At 39.9% G+C, this 10,000-nt stretch overlaps 11 non-coding genes across 11 annotated transcripts; all 11 read right to left on the reverse strand.

Annotated features, from left to right (window-relative positions):
- Positions 1–309: 309 nt before the first annotated feature.
- Positions 310–428, reverse strand: LOC141305657 (5S ribosomal RNA). Its single transcript, XR_012344621.1, has one exon. It is a non-coding gene; the product is annotated as a 5S ribosomal RNA (ribosomal RNA).
- A 753-nt stretch (positions 429–1,181) lies between these two features.
- LOC141305659 (5S ribosomal RNA) lies at positions 1,182–1,300 on the reverse strand. Its single transcript, XR_012344622.1, has one exon. It is a non-coding gene; the product is annotated as a 5S ribosomal RNA (ribosomal RNA).
- A 753-nt stretch (positions 1,301–2,053) lies between these two features.
- LOC141305548 (5S ribosomal RNA) lies at positions 2,054–2,172 on the reverse strand. Its single transcript, XR_012344512.1, has one exon. It is a non-coding gene; the product is annotated as a 5S ribosomal RNA (ribosomal RNA).
- Positions 2,173–2,256: 84 nt separating this feature from the next.
- On the reverse strand, positions 2,257–2,375 carry LOC141307652 (5S ribosomal RNA). Its single transcript, XR_012346602.1, has one exon. It is a non-coding gene; the product is annotated as a 5S ribosomal RNA (ribosomal RNA).
- A 753-nt stretch (positions 2,376–3,128) lies between these two features.
- Positions 3,129–3,247, reverse strand: LOC141307081 (5S ribosomal RNA). Its single transcript, XR_012346037.1, has one exon. It is a non-coding gene; the product is annotated as a 5S ribosomal RNA (ribosomal RNA).
- Positions 3,248–4,000: 753 nt separating this feature from the next.
- On the reverse strand, positions 4,001–4,119 carry LOC141307381 (5S ribosomal RNA). The gene has a single exon (XR_012346335.1). It is a non-coding gene; the product is annotated as a 5S ribosomal RNA (ribosomal RNA).
- Positions 4,120–4,203: 84 nt separating this feature from the next.
- On the reverse strand, positions 4,204–4,322 carry LOC141306537 (5S ribosomal RNA). The gene has a single exon (XR_012345495.1). It is a non-coding gene; the product is annotated as a 5S ribosomal RNA (ribosomal RNA).
- A 3,275-nt stretch (positions 4,323–7,597) lies between these two features.
- Positions 7,598–7,716, reverse strand: LOC141306596 (5S ribosomal RNA). Its single transcript, XR_012345555.1, has one exon. It is a non-coding gene; the product is annotated as a 5S ribosomal RNA (ribosomal RNA).
- Positions 7,717–8,517: 801 nt separating this feature from the next.
- Positions 8,518–8,636, reverse strand: LOC141307721 (5S ribosomal RNA). The gene has a single exon (XR_012346671.1). It is a non-coding gene; the product is annotated as a 5S ribosomal RNA (ribosomal RNA).
- A 753-nt stretch (positions 8,637–9,389) lies between these two features.
- On the reverse strand, positions 9,390–9,508 carry LOC141305549 (5S ribosomal RNA). The gene has a single exon (XR_012344513.1). It is a non-coding gene; the product is annotated as a 5S ribosomal RNA (ribosomal RNA).
- An 84-nt stretch (positions 9,509–9,592) lies between these two features.
- LOC141307653 (5S ribosomal RNA) lies at positions 9,593–9,711 on the reverse strand. Its single transcript, XR_012346603.1, has one exon. It is a non-coding gene; the product is annotated as a 5S ribosomal RNA (ribosomal RNA).
- Positions 9,712–10,000: the final 289 nt, after the last annotated feature.

Raw genomic sequence — 10,000 nt, forward strand, 5'->3', positions numbered from 1 at the left:
GGAAAGGTGAGCTCTAAAATTAGCAACTCCTCAATCCAACAGTTTGGTGACTGTCCTTTGTTTGTCATGCTGCTCTCTTATACAGTTGTACTTCCTGCTTTCTGTCATGTGTCTAGTCACATGGCAGGCCAACCATCCATTTTTTAAAGACACACACTCACTTAAAATGTTAAGAGTAATAAAATGGCCTAAAAAACATGTAAAACACTTAAAACTCTATAATACATTTAAATGATTGTAATAAATAGAGCGGTAAAACACGTCTTTCTAAAAGCCAGCATATTATATAAATAGTGAAGAAAAGGCAAAAGCTTACAGCACCTGGTATTCCCAGGCGGTCTCCCATCCAAGTACTAAGCAGGCCCGACGCTGCTTAGCTTCCGAGATCAGACGAGATCGGGCGCTCTCAGCGCGGTATGGCCGTAAGCGAGGGTTGCTCCAAAAAGTGGGCTATTTAAAGATCAGCCTCCGTAAAAGCCAGCATATTATATAAATAGTGAAGAAAAGGCAAAAGCTTACAGCACCTGGTATTCCCAGGCGGTCTCCCATCCAAGTGTAACAATCGGCCTTATCGGCCGAGTTACAAGACTAAAATGGGGTCAGATTTAACTGTGAGAGATGACTAGTGGTTAAAAGAATGAGACATAAAAGAAGATTGGTTTAAATAGATTTGGTTTATTTACAAGGTTCACTTAAAAGACTTTAAAACAACACGATAAAATGAGGTAAACGCTGTTAAAAGAATACAGTTCATTTGTCCATACCCTAAAAACAGTCCAAGAATCCCAGTGTGTTGATAAGTCCAATGTGAGTGTCCACCGGTGTATATACAATCCACAGAAAGTGTAATCCAAAGTTTGCAGGTGGTGAATGGAAAGGTGAGCTCTAAAATTAGCAACTCCTCAATCCAACAGTTTGGTGACTGTCCTTTGTTTGTCATGCTGCTCTCTTATACAGTTGTACTTCCTGCTTCCTGTCATGTGTCTAGTCACATGGCAGGCCAACCATCCATTTTTTAAAGACACACACTCACTTAAAATGTTAAGAGTAATAAAATGGCCTAAAAAACATGTAAAACACTTAAAACTCTATAATACATTTAAATGATTGTAATAAATAGAGCGGTAAAACACGTCTTTCTAAAAGCCAGCATATTATATAAATAGTGAAGAAAAGGCAAAAGCTTACAGCACCTGGTATTCCCAGGCGGTCTCCCATCCAAGTACTAAGCAGGCCCGACGCTGCTTAGCTTCCGAGATCAGACGAGATCGGGCGCTCTCAGCGCGGTATGGCCGTAAGCGAGGGCTGCTCCAAAAAGTGGGCTATTTAAAGATCAGCCTCCGTAAAAGCCAGCATATTATATAAATAGTGAAGAAAAGGCAAAAGCTTACAGCACCTGGTATTCCCAGGCGGTCTCCCATCCAAGTGTAACAATCGGCCTTATCAGCCGAGTTACAAGACTAAAATGGGGTCAGATTTAACTGTGAGAGATGACTAGTGGTTAAAAGAATGAGACATAAAAGAAGATTGGTTTAAATAGATTTGGTTTATTTACAAGGTTCACATAAAAGACTTTAAAACAACACGATAAAACGAGGTAAACGCTGTTAAAAGAATACAGTTCATTTGTCCATACCCTAAAAACAGTCCAAGAATCCCAGTGTGTTGATAAGTCCAATGTGAGTGTCCACCGGTGTATATACAATCCACAGAAAGTGTAATCCAAAGTTTGCAGGTGGTGAATGGAAAGGTGAGCTCTAAAATTAGCAACTCCTCAATCCAACAGTTTGGTGACTGTCCTTTGTTTGTCATGCTGCTCTCTTATACAGTTGTACTTCCTGCTTCCTGTCATGTGTCTAGTCACATGGCAGGCCAACCATCCATTTTTTAAAGACACACACTCACTTAAAATGTTAAGAGTAATAAAAGGGCCTAAAAAACATGTAAAACACTTAAAACTCTATAATACATTTAAATGATTGTAATAAATAGAGCGGTAAAACACGTCTTTCTAAAAGCCAGCATTTTAAATAAGTAGTGAAGAAAAGGCAAAAGCTTACAGCACCTGGTATTCCCAGGAGGTCTCCCATCCAAGTACTAAGCAGGCCCGACGCTGCTTAGCTTCCGAGATCAGACGAGATCGGGCGCTCTCAGCGCGGTATGGCCGTAAGCCAGGGCTGCTCCAAAAAGTGGGCTATTTAAAGATCAGCCTCCGTAAAAGCCAGCATATTATATAAATAGTGAAGAAAAGGCAAAAGCTTACAGTACCTGGTATTCCCAGGCGGTCTCCCATCCAAGTACTAAACAGGCCAGACACTGCTTAGCTTCCGAGATCAGACGAGATCGGGCGCTCTCAGCGCGGTATGGCCGTAAGCGAGGGCTGCTCCAAAAAGTGGGCCATTTAAAGATCAGCCTCCGTAAAAGCCAGCATATTATATAAATAGTGAAGAAAAGGCAAAAGCTTACAGCACCTGGTATTCCCAGGCGGTCTCCCATCCAAGTGTAACAATCGGCCTTATCGGCCGAGTTACAAGACTAAAATGGGGTCAGATTTAACTGTGAGAGATGACTAGTGGTTAAAAGAATGAGACATAAAAGAAGATTGGTTTAAATAGATTTGGTTTATTTACAAGGTTCACATAAAAGACTTTAAAACAACACGATAAAACGAGGTAAACGCTGTTAAAAGAATACAGTTCATTTGTCCATACCCTAAAAACAGTCCAAGAATCCCAGTGTGTTGATAAGTCCAATGTGAGTGTCCACCGGTGTATATACAATCCACAGAAAGTGTAATCCAAAGTTTGTAGGTGGTGAATGGAAAGGTGAGCTCTAAAATTAGCAACTCCTCAATCCAACAGTTTGGTGACTGTCCTTTGTTTGTCATGCTGCTCTCTTATACAGTTGTACTTCCTGCTTTCTGTCATGTGTCTAGTCACATGGCAGGCCAACCATCCATTTTTTAAAGACACACACTCACTTAAAATGTTAAGAGTAATAAAATGGCCTAAAAAACATGTAAAACACTTAAAACTCTATAATACATTTAAATGATTGTAATAAATAGAGCGGTAAAACACGTCTTTCTAAAAGCCAGCATATTATATAAATAGTGAAGAAAAGGCAAAAGCTTACAGCACCTGGTATTCCCAGGCGGTCTCCCATCCAAGTACTAAGCAGGCCCGACGCTGCTTAGCTTCCGAGATCAGACGAGATCGGGCGCTCTCAGCGCGGTATGGCCGTAAGTGAGGACTGCTCCAAAAAGTGGGCTATTTAAAGATCAGCCTCCGTAAAAGCCAGCATATTATATAAATAGTGAAGAAAAGGCAAAAGCTTACAGCACCTGGTATTCCCAGGCGGTCTCCCATCCAAGTGTAACAATCGGCCTTATCAGCCGAGTTACAAGACTAAAATGGGGTCAGATTTAACTGTGAGAGATGACTAGTGGTTAAAAGAATGAGACATAAAAGAAGATTGGTTTAAATAGATTTGGTTTATTTACAAGGTTCACATAAAAGACTTTAAAACAACACGATAAAACGAGGTAAACGCTGTTAAAAGAATACAGTTCATTTGTCCATACCCTAAAAACAGTCCAAGAATCCCAGTGTGTTGATAAGTCCAATGTGAGTGTCCACCGGTGTATATACAATCCACAGAAAGTGTAATCCAAAGTTTGCAGGTGGTGAATGGAAAGGTGAGCTCTAAAATTAGCAACTCCTCAATCCAACAGTTTGGTGACTGTCCTTTGTTTGTCATGCTGCTCTCTTATACAGTTGTACTTCCTGCTTCCTATCATGTGTCTAGTCACATGGCAGGCCAACCATCCATTTTTTAAAGACACACACTCACTTAAAATGTTAAGAGTAATAAAATGGCCTAAAAAACATGTAAAACACTTAAAACTCTATAATACATTTAAATGATTGTAATAAATAGAGCGGTAAAACACGTCTTTCTAAAAGCCAGCATTTTAAATAAATAGTGAAGAAAAGGCAAAAGCTTACAGCACCTGGTATTCCCAGGCGGTCTCCCATCCAAGTACTAAGCAGGCCCGACGCTGCTTAGCTTCCGAGATCAGACGAGATCGGGCTCTCTCAGCGCGGTATGGCCGTAAGCCAGGGCTGCTCCAAAAAGTGGGCTATTTAAAGATCAGCCTCCGTAAAAGCCAGCATATTATATAAATAGTGAAGAAAAGGCAAAAGCTTACAGCACCTGGTATTCCCAGGCGGTCTCCCATCCAAGTACTAAACAGGCCCGACGCTGTTTAGCTTCCGAGATCAGACGAGATCGGGCGCTCTCAGCGCGGTATGGCCGTAAGCGAGGGCTGCTCCAAAAAGTGGGCCATTTAAAGATCAGCCTCCGTAAAAGCCAGCATATTATATAAATAGTGAAGAAAAGGCAAAAGCTTACAGCACCTGGTATTCCCAGGCGGTCTCCCATCCAAGTGTAACAATCGGCCTTATCGGCCGAGTTACAAGACTAAAATGGGGTCAGATTTAACTGTGAGAGATGACTAGTGGTTAAAAGAATGAGACATAAAAGAAGATTGGTTTAAATAGATTTGGTTTATTTACAAGGTTCACATAAAAGACTTTAAAACAACACGATAAAACGAGGTAAACGCTGTTAAAAGAATACAGTTCATTTGTCCATACCCTAAAAACAGTCCAAGAATCCCAGTGTGTTGATAAGTCCAATGTGAGTGTCCACCGGTGTATATACAATCCACAGAAAGTGTAATCCAAAGTTTGTAGGTGGTGAATGGAAAGGTGAGCTCTAAAATTAGCAACTCCTCAATCCAACAGTTTGGTGACTGTCCTTTGTTTGTCATGCTGCTCTCTTATACAGTTGTACTTCCTGCTTTCTGTCATGTGTCTAGTCACATGGCAGGCCAACCATCCATTTTTTAAAGACACACACTCACTTAAAATGTTAAGAGTAATAAAATGGCCTAAAAAACATGTAAAACACTTAAAACTCTATAATACATTTAAATGATTGTAATAAATAGAGCGGTAAAACACGTCTTTCTAAAAGCCAGCATATTATATAAATAGTGAAGAAAAGGCAAAAGCTTACAGCACCTGGTATTCCCAGGCGGTCTCCCATCCAAGTGTAACAATCGGCCTTATCGGCCGAGTTACAAGACTAAAATGGGGTCAGATTTAACTGTGAGAGATGACTAGTGGTTAAAAGAATGAGACATAAAAGAAGATTGGTTTAAATAGATTTGGTTTATTTACAAGGTTCACATAAAAGACTTTAAAACAACACGATAAAATGAGGTAAACGCTGTTAAAAGAATACAGTTCATTTGTCCATACCCTAAAAACAGTCCAAGAATCCCAGTGTGTTGATAAGTCCAATGTGAGTATGGCCGTAAGCGAGGGCTGCTCCAAAAAGTGGGCTATTTAAAGATCAGCCTCCGTAAAAGCCAGCATATTATATAAATAGTGAAGAAAAGGCAAAAGCTTACAGCACCTGGTATTCCCAGGCGGTCTCCCATCCAAGTGTAACAATCGGCCTTATCGGCCGAGTTACAAGACTAAAATGGGGTCAGATTTAACTGTGAGAGATGACTAGTGGTTAAAAGAATGAGACATAAAAGAAGATTGGTTTAAATAGATTTGGTTTATTTACAAGGTTCACATAAAAGACTTTAAAACAACACGTTAAAATGAGGTAAACGCTGTTAAAAGAATACAGTTCATTTGTCCATACCCTAAAAACAGTCCAAGAATCCCAGTGTGTTGATAAGTCCAATGTGAGTGTCCACCGGTGTACATACAATCCACAGAAAGTGTAATCCAAAGTTTGCAGGTGGTGAATGGAAAGGTGAGCTCTAAAATTAGCAACTCCTCAATCCAACAGTTTGGTGACTGTCCTTTGTTTGTCATGCTGCTCTCTTATACAGTTGTACTTCTTGCTTCCTGTCATGTGTCTAGTCACATGGCAGGCCAACCATCCATTTTTTAAAGACACACACTCACTTAAAATGTTAAGAGTAATAAAATGGCCTAAAAAACATGTAAAACACTTAAAACTCTATAATACATTTAAATGATTGTAATAAATAGAGCGGTAAAACACGTCTTTCTAAAAGCCAGCATATATGGCCGTAAGCGAGGGCTGCTCCAAAAAGTGGGCTATTTAAAGATCAGCCTCCGTAAAAGCCAGCATATTATATAAATAGTGAAGAAAAGGCAAAAGCTTACAGCACCTGGTATTCCCAGGCGGTCTCCCATCCAAGTGTAACAATCGGCCTTATCGGCCGAGTTACAAGACTAAAATGGGGTCAGATTTAACTGTGAGAGATGACTAGTGGTTAAAAGAATGAGACATAAAAGAAAATTGGTTTAAATAGATTTGGTGTATTTACAAGGTTCACATAAAAGACTTTAAAACAACACGATAAAACTAGGTAAACTCTGTTAAAAGAATACAGTTCATTTGTCCATACCCTAAAAACAGGTAAACTCTGTTAAAAGAATACAGTTCATTTGTCCATACCCTAAAAACAGTCCAAGAACCCCAGTGTGTTGATAAGTCCAATGTGAGTGTCCACCAGTGTATATACAATCCACAGAAAGTGTAATCCAAAGTTTGCAGGTGGTGAATGGAAAGGTGAGCTCTAAAATTAGCAACTCCTCAATCCAACAGTTTGGTGACTGTCCTTTGTTTGTCATGCTGCTCTCTTATACAGTTGTACTTCCTGCTTCCTGTCATGTGTCTAGTCACATGACAGGCCAACCATCCATTTATTAAAGACACATACACTTAAAATGTTAAGAGTAATAAAATGGCCTAAAAAACATGTAAAACACTTAAAACTCTATAATACATGTAAATGATTGTAATAAATAGAGCGGTAAAACACGTCTTTCTAAAAGCCAGCATATTATATAAATAGTGAAGAAAAGGCAAAAGCTTACAGCACCTGGTATTCCCAGGCGGTCTCCCATCCAAGTGTAACAATCGGCCTTATCGGCCGAGTTACAAGACTAAAATGGGGTCAGATTTAACTGTGAGAGATGACTAGTGGTTAAAAGAATGAGACATAAAAGAAGATTGGTTTAAATAGATTTGGTTTATTTACAAGGTTCACATAAAAGACTTTAAAACAACACGATAAAACGAGGTAAACGCTGTTAAAAGAATACAGTTCATTTGTCCATACCCTAAAAACAGTCCAAGAATCCCAGTGTGTTGATAAGTCCAATGTGAGTGTCCACCGGTGTATATACAATCCACAGAAAGTGTAATCCAAAGTTTGCAGGTGGTGAATGGAAAGGTGAGCTCTAAAATTAGCAACTCCTCAATCCAACAGTTTGGTGACTGTCCGTTGTATGTCATGCTGCTCTCTTATACAGTTGTACTTCCTGCTTCCTGTCATGTGTCTAGTCACATGGCAGGCCAACCATCCATTTTTTAAAGACACACACTCACTTAAAATGTTAAGAGTAATAAAAGGGCCTAAAAAACATGTAAAACACTTAAAACTCTATAATACATTTAAATGATTGTAATAAATAGAGCGGTAAAACACGTCTTTCTAAAAGCCAGCATATTAAATAAATAGTGAAGAAAAGGCAAAAGCTTACAGCACCTGGTATTCCCAGGCGGTCTCCCACCCAAGTACTAAGCAGGCCCGACGCTGCTTAGCTTCCGAGATCAGACGAGATCGGGCGCTCTCAGCGCGGTATGGCCGTAAGCGAGGGCTGCTCCAAAAAGTGGGCTATTTAAAGATCAGCCTCCGTAAAAGCCAGCATATTATATAAATAGTGAAGAAAAGGCAAAAGCTTACAGCACCTGGTATTCCCAGGCGGTCTCCCATAAAAGTGTAACAATCGGCCTTATCAGCCGAGTTACAAGACTAAAATGGGGTCCGATTTAACTGTGAGAGATGACTAGTGGTTAAAAGAATGAGACATAAAAGAAAATTGGTTTAAATAGATTTGGTGTATTTACAAGGTTCACATAAAAGACTTTAAAACAACACGATAAAACTAGGTAAACTCTGTTAAAAGAATACAGTTCATTTGTCCATACCCTAAAAACAGGTAAACTCTGTTAAAAGAATACAGTTCATTTGTCCATACCCTAAAAACAGTCCAAGAACCCCAGTGTGTTGATAAGTCCAATGTGAGTGTCCACCAGTGTATATACAATCCACAGAAAGTGTAATCCAAAGTTTGCAGGTGGTGAATGGAAAGGTGAGCTCTAAAATTAGCAACTCCTCAATCCAACAGTTTGGTGACTGTCCTTTGTTTGTCATGCTGCTCTCTTATACAGTTGTACTTCCTGCTTCCTGTCATGTGTCTAGTCACATGACAGGCCAACCATCCATTTATTAAAGACACATACACTTAAAATGTTAAGAGTAATAAAATGGCCTAAAAAACATGTAAAACACTTAAAACTCTATAATACATGTAAATGATTGTAATAAATAGAGCGGTAAAACACGTCTTTCTAAAAGCCAGCATATTATATAAATAGTGAAGAAAAGGCAAAAGCTTACAGCACCTGGTATTCCCAGGCGGTCTCCCATCCAAGTACTAACCAGGCCCGACGCTGCTTAGCTTCCGAGATCAGATGAGATCGGGCGCTCTCAGCGCGGTATGGCCATAAGCGAGGGCTGCTCCAAAAAGTGGGCTATTTAAAGATCAGCCTCCGTAAAAGCCAGCATATTATATAAATAGTGAAGAAAAGGCAAAAGCTTACAGCACCTGGTATTCCCAGGCGGTCTCCCATCCAAGTGTAACAATCGGCCTTATCAGCCGAGTTACAAGACTAAAATGGGGTCAGATTTAACTGTGAGAGATGACTAGTGGTTAAAAGAATGAGACATAAAAGAAGATTGGTTTAAATAGATTTGGTTTATTTACAAGGTTCACATAAAAGACTTTAAAACAACACGATAAAACGAGGTAAACGCTGTTAAAAGAATACAGTTCATTTGTCCATACCCTAAAAACAGTCCAAGAATCCCAGTGTGTTGATAAGTCCAATGTGAGTGTCCACCGGTGTATATACAATCCACAGAAAGTGTAATCCAAAGTTTGCAGGTGGTGAATGGAAAGGTGAGCTCTAAAATTAGCAACTCCTCAATCCAACAGTTTGGTGACTGTCCTTTGTTTGTCATGCTGCTCTCTTATACAGTTGTACTTCCTGCTTCCTGTCATGTGTCTAGTCACATGGCAGGCCAACCATCCATTTTTTAAAGACACACACTCACTTAAAATGTTAAGAGTAATAAAAGGGCCTAAAAAACATGTAAAACACTTAAAACTCTATAATACATTTAAATGATTGTAATAAATAGAGCGGTAAAACACGTCTTTCTAAAAGCCAGCATTTTAAATAAGTAGTGAAGAAAAGGCAAAAGCTTACAGCACCTGGTATTCCCAGGAGGTCTCCCATCCAAGTACTAAGCAGGCCCGACGCTGCTTAGCTTCCGAGATCAGACGAGATCGGGCGCTCTCAGCGCGGTATGGCCGTAAGCCAGGGCTGCTCCAAAAAGTGGGCTATTTAAAGATCAGCCTCCGTAAAAGCCAGCATATTATATAAATAGTGAAGAAAAGGCAAAAGCTTACAGTACCTGGTATTCCCAGGCGGTCTCCCATCCAAGTACTAAACAGGCCAGACACTGCTTAGCTTCCGAGATCAGACGAGATCGGGCGCTCTCAGCGCGGTATGGCCGTAAGCGAGGGCTGCTCCAAAAAGTGGGCCATTTAAAGATCAGCCTCCGTAAAAGCCAGCATATTATATAAATAGTGAAGAAAAGGCAAAAGCTTACAGCACCTGGTATTCCCAGGCGGTCTCCCATCCAAGTGTAACAATCGGCCTTATCGGCCGAGTTACAAGACTAAAATGGGGTCAGATTTAACTGTGAGAGATGACTAGTGGTTAAAAGAATGAGACATAAAAGAAGATTGGTTTAAATAGATTTGGTTTATTTACAAGGTTCACATAAAAGACTTTAAAACAACACGAT

The sequence above is a fragment of the Garra rufa genome, unplaced genomic scaffold (genome assembly GCF_049309525.1).
Source record: "Garra rufa unplaced genomic scaffold, GarRuf1.0 hap1_unplaced_002, whole genome shotgun sequence".
Classification (NCBI taxonomy): Eukaryota; Metazoa; Chordata; class Actinopteri; order Cypriniformes; family Cyprinidae; genus Garra; species Garra rufa.